Source organism: Antrostomus carolinensis, unplaced genomic scaffold, assembly GCF_000700745.2.
Source record: "Antrostomus carolinensis isolate BGI_N321 unplaced genomic scaffold, ASM70074v2 scaffold5064, whole genome shotgun sequence".
Lineage (NCBI taxonomy): Eukaryota > Metazoa > Chordata > Aves > Caprimulgiformes > Caprimulgidae > Antrostomus > Antrostomus carolinensis.
This window is the reverse complement of record NW_010311272.1, coordinates 116,596-122,595: the sequence shown is the minus strand read 5'-3', so window position 1 is coordinate 122,595 and position 6,000 is coordinate 116,596. Positions and strand designations below refer to the sequence as shown.

Sequence of the window (6,000 nt, the reverse complement as noted above, 5' to 3'; positions counted from 1 at the left end):
GTGGAACAAGACAGGGTATGTCTTTGTTATCCAATATAGTTTATGGTGTCACATGGTGTCACAAAGAGAAAACTGTAAATCAGGCACCCAAAATCCCCAGGTACTGGCAGAACATGTTTCATTTCTGCATCTTGTCTTCTTTAGATAAAAGTTTTGTTAGACAGCAGACCGTCTGGGCCAAAACTCAACATCCATCTGTGGCCAGCACCGACAAAGTGCCTCGCTGGGGTCAGCACTTACATCTAAGATAGTCTACATTAAGATTCAGGAAAGACACAGAGGAGCACTTTGATGTCAAGCCAAAAAATACCCCTCTGATAACTTGCTAAAGACATAGGCCATTGAGATAGTAGCCCAGCACAGCACTAATATGACATTTTTTTATCCACCACATATGGACCCAAAGTGAACCATTCTGCATGGTTCTCCTGTAAACTGTAAGAGGTCTGGCTGATATTTTGCTACTTTAAGTGCTTTGTTTCAGATTACCTTTCAAAAAATGACAGCTCATTCTTTACTGATTGGACAAAAAAAAGACAAATTTAAAAGCAGAAGGAAAAGCTGTGCAGCTCTGGTACAGAAAGTACATGTTTTGTATCCTGTAACCAAGAGTCTTCTTCAGTTTATTGTTCAGAGGAAAAAGGAAAGGTGAGCAGCAGACAACTGAAAAGGGCAATTTATTAATGGTGAAATTACAGCACCACTGGATCCCACAGAAGATTTTTATAATAAAAGATTAAACTTCTTTATTTCATATTGTTCTTCAAGGTGATTGAATTTAGAATGTGACTATCTTCAATCACAAAGAAAGATAATTAAAAGGCAAAATAACTGAAAGAAAAGATGGAAAATAAATATGTTGCTAATGTAGCTGATTGCATTAGCAGAACTGAGTGTTTCATTTATGAATTTTGTGGGTGAATAAATGTTCTTAGGAGGGAAATGTAAAAACCTTCCACTATTTCAAAAAGCAGAACTTTCTGGAGGTGAGGGGAGGATGAAGGGGGTAGAGAGAGAAAGAAGAGGAGGAAAGTAGAGGCTACGAAGGGGCTTTGTGGCCATGGTTGCCCCTGCCTGGCCAGGTGGACATGGACCATGTCTGGCAGCTGCCCCGTTGCCCTGTTTCAGCCCTTGCAGTTGCAGCCAGCTGGGGGGATTTCAGCTTTTAGTTTTATCGGCACCAAAAAGTAGAGAAAATTTTAACTGTGCTTTCATCTCCACTATCTATGAAAAGATGATCAAACTGGGAATCTAATAGACTCTTTTCTAGATGTTTGCATAATAACAAAACTCTTACTGTGAGTTTAAATGATCGGTTCATAGCTGGTCAGAATGAAATACAGTTGCACAGTATTAGGATTACTGAGGAATAGTGCATTTCCTTCTTTAATAAAACATTAGCAGATATTTTAAAAGTGCTTCTTCAGATGAATTAGGTTTTGGGGCCTGTATTTCTCAAAAATAAAATAAAATAAAAAGAGAGAATCAGACTTTACCCCTTCCACTGAATAAATCAATCAAAGTGAAGAAATTTGATAGGTATTTCTAACTTATTTTTTTCCTTAGATTATTTTTCCTGGAAATATTAACTTTTTAATATGCTTTCTTTTAAGCTTCTTTTAAAAAAAGAGGACTCTTTCAAAATATAATCAAATTTTAAGGTTAAGGTGATGACAGCAGTATTACAAGGAGGCATTTCCTAATACCCTCTGTTTGTGTTGTGCTAATGCTGCTAGGGCTTATTATCTTTCTGGCAAATAAACAGAAAGATGAAGTGGAAGGAAGCTAGAGAGAGAATTGATTCCCTTTGTAAATTTTATTTTCACATATGATGAATTCAACAGCAATTGCAGCAACTCAATGGCAAGGAAAATTACACAGGTAGACGTGCAGACTTTTGAGATGAAGGACCAAAGCAACAGCCAGACTTCCTCCTGCTCCTGTAATTGTTCACCGCATTGTGAGAATTGATTTAGACAAAGAAATTCAGTTGTCCTTGGCAATAAGACAGTCAAAAACTTTTGCTGCTTTGCATTGCAGAAAATTCAGCAGGCATTTTAAACTGTTCATTGTTTCACTCTGTCTGGGAACAGCTACAATAAAAATACAAATATAGGAAAATCGAGAAGGAATTGCCATAAAACTCAGTTCATTGGAACAATTTATTTAGTACAAGGCAATAAAGATTGGCAGCATGCCATAGAGCCTTGATGGTGTCCATTTTACTCTGATTATTACAAAAATGAGGGGAAAAAAATAAGATCAGGATAAGAAAGATAAGAGCATGAATGAATTTTGATCTGTTCTGCTTACAGCAAGCAATACAGTTTTTCATTATGTTTGCTCCATCAGATATTAATGAAATACACAGTGACCCTTGGACAATGCCAATTCTCTCCCTCTATCAAAATTCCAGAAATCGAGCTTAGACCTCATCAGAGATGTTACAGAGCCATTTAACTTTCTCTTCTCTCTGGAAATGGGCACTAACATCAAGTTAAAGATTACACTAATGCTTTGCTTAGTGTCACAGGCACAGGAAAGAACCAAGTTTGAGACAAAAGCTTCAAGGCAGAATGCTTCAAAGTGTAATGAAAAATGGTATATTGAACTTCAGAAGCCTAAATGCTGCAATGCTTTTTCAAAGCTCCATTTAAATGCTATTTCCCTTTCTTCAGTCCTGGAAAATGAGGCTAGGAAGCTTTTAGGGGCAAAGTGTGGCTGCTCCTGTGCTGCATCCCAGAAAAAGAGAAAGGCAGAAAGCATTGCAACAAGACTGGGGTGGTTGAGGCTGTGCAGAAGAGCAAGATATTACTGATGAAATGGAAGCACTGGCAGTGGAGGGGATTATGTGTGTCCAAAAAAAGCCTTTTAAAAGCATTAAGTGCTTTTTCTCCAAGCTGGTAAAGGTAATGCATCAGATTCTGGGAGCTCAAGCCAAATGCTTTCCAGTGCTTCTGCATTCGGAAGCTGCAGTGGCAGATTTCAGGTCCCATGGCACAGGGACCCCAGTAGATGGCAGTGGTTTTTCCTTATACCATGCATACCTCTGTCATTTAGGAAGGAAATTGTATTTCCTTCCAAGCTTATCAGTTACAGATTTTTTTTTATTATTATTAAAAAAGTCTAAAAAATTTCAAATAAAATTCATACATCAATCTGAAGAGCCAGTGCAAGTAATGAAGCTGCCAAAGTGGCACTTTTGAGAGCCACTGAATGACACAGGAAATTATTGACACTTCCAAAAGCCACTGCTCTGTGCTGGAGGGGATTAAATGAGTGAGAGGAATATTTGTCTAGAATATGAAAAAAAACCTCTCAAAGCCTTCAGTGGGAACTGAAAGGGCTCAAGGGAACTGTTTTACACATAGAAATAAGGAGAATGTTTAGAGACCACTGTGGAGATCACATTGAACGATAACTTTTCCACATTGCTATCTAATTTGATATATGTCAGCTCTTTCTCATGGCATATCATACATATGCACTGTGGGAAAACACTTTATAGCTCTCATGACAGAGTGAGATCTTTTCCACAGCACACTTGTTCAAAAATGCACAAGTTTTACTATGCAGACAATAAAGTACCTTTACATCTCTATAACTGTACAGGAAGTTACTTCTGATAGAAAACACTGTAACAGAGAGACTTTCATTTTTTATTTTCTATTATATTGGACAGAGAAAGAGTCTGTGATGAGGAACCCGCTAAGCCTAAGCTTTCAGGGGTTAGGCTCAGTTTAAATCCCCATCCAAAATACCCCCTGGTCCCTACCTGAAGAGTGTCTCTCTTATCCTATGGCATGTAATGGATAAGCTTCAGCCAGGTGGGAAAAAAAAAAACCCCAAACCCCCTAAAACCCCCAAACCAGGAAATTCTTGAGAGTGTCAGATAATCCTCAGATACCGGAGAAAAGAAAAAAAGGAGAAAAGAAAAAAAAAGGAGAAAGAAAAAAAAAAGGGAAAAAAAAAAAAAAAGGAGAAAAGAAAAAAAAAAGGAGAAAGAAAAAAAAAAAGGAGAAAAGAAAAAAAAAGGAGAAAAGAAAAAAAAGGAGAAAAGAAAAAAGACATCTCTATTGGAAAAATGCTATCAGCAAAAATAAGGAAACTCATGGCAAGACAGGTAAAAGACAGAGGTCAACCTCAGATGATTGGAATTAATCGTGCAGACAAAAAAAAACCCCTGTATCTTTTTTATTACTGAAATAATTCTAATTCCCTTACAGAAATTTACCATTGATGCAAAAGAATTAACCGCTCAGGTTCATCTTACTTTGCTAACGCACCCCACGCTAAATAGCCAGGGGCTGAGATAAGAAGGAAAAACTCATCAGTGAATCAGTGAAAACAATTTTAAATCCTGGATATCAGAACTAACGACACACATTTGTGAGTTTAATGTCCTGTTTCGCAGACATCCTCCTGCCATGTCCTCTCCAGCTCATCCCTCTGCTGTAAGCCTTACAACAAACGTCGACAAACCTCAGCAAATAAAAGCTGCAATTCAGGTGAGCAGTGGCGTGTTTAATCGGTGAGTGAGAGCCAGAAAAGGAGCTACATAAATAGATTTTCAGAAGAACTTTGGTAATGTCAAGAGACACAGACAGGGGCAGGGATGAGGAGTTTTTCTTTCGATCATGTAACTGCATTCCTACCCTTCGAACAACTTTTCTGGGTTCATTATTAAACATTTGTCTTTTGATGTAGCTCTTCACTTCTGCAAACCTCCGTTGATTAACATGTCATAAGCTGCAGCACCTGCTCACAGGAACCCCTGGGTGGGTGGGTAATGCTTCAAATGCCAGAGATCCTAGTGAAAAAGCCAAAATCGTTTTGATGACTCATTTGAGTCAATTGTCACCCCGTGCCACTGAATTACAAGGGAAAATGAGGGGAACATCAAGTAGATTGTATGCACGGCTTTTCCCATTTTGCTGGCAACGTCACCAGGGAGCTCAGGAGCAGAGCTCCTGCAGGGAGCCACATGTAGGAAAAACCAGGTGAGATCTGAACCACACATTGTGTGCTCTGAAAAAATGAAAGGATGTAAGTATTATTAAGAAGACTTCATGACATGCCTCAGACAAACACATCCTGAGCTGAGCTTGTCATGCTGATGTTATAGAATCGTAGGCTCATGGAATGGTTTGGGTTGGAAGGGACCTTTCAAGGCCATACAGTCCAACCCCTCTGCTGTGAGCAGGGACACTTCAACCAGGTCAGGTTGTCTCAGAGCCCCATCCAACCTGACCTTGAATGTTTCCAGGGATGGGGCTTCTACCACCTCTCTAGGCAACCTAGGCCAGGATTTCACCACCCTCAGTGTAAAAAATTTATTCCTTGTATCTAGTCTGAACCTATCCTCTTTTAGTTTAAAACCATCACCCCTTGTCCTATCACCATGTTCCCAGCAGGACCAAAGTCAGCTCTGGTCTGCAAAGTGAGTTGGCATTTACTCGACAGCGATGCTGGGCTTGAGCAAAACCAAAGGCAGGGAGGGATGAAAAGCTGGGTTTGTCCATCTCCACTTCTGTGTAGGCAATGTTGTGTTTCTCCTAGAAAAACCCTCATCAAAGGAAGTATGAAATCATCCTTTTTCAGTGGGTTGATGAAGATGCTCTGGAAGTACTAGCAAATATTGGCAGAGGTGGAAGAAATTCAGGGAAAAGTGTAAGCAGGATATTACTGCTCTTCCCTGAAGGGTAAAAATTATACTGCCATTTCACCAAAGAGGATCAGATGAATTAAAGGGTAAACGCATGCCCACACGCACACAGCAGAAGAAAAAAGCAATGAAAATATGAAACCAAAACATAATTACTTTGGTTTTAAACCATTTTTTCATTTTTGAAGATTCCTTCAACACTTTAAACATTTTTAAGTCTCAAAGGCTAAACAGAGAATTTGGATTTATACTGAATAAAATAATTTACTTGAACTGAAAAATACCCTTTAAAAAAAGCCAAACCAAACCAAAACCAAACCAACAAAAACAAAGCC

The 6,000-nt window shown here is 38.9% G+C and overlaps 1 protein-coding gene across 1 annotated transcript in view; it reads right to left on the bottom strand.

The window, feature by feature from the left end:
* Positions 1 to 6,000, bottom strand: part of TRPC7 (transient receptor potential cation channel subfamily C member 7) — a 69,881-nt gene that overhangs the window by 30,987 nt on the left and 32,894 nt on the right. The gene's annotated exons all lie outside the window — the stretch shown is intronic.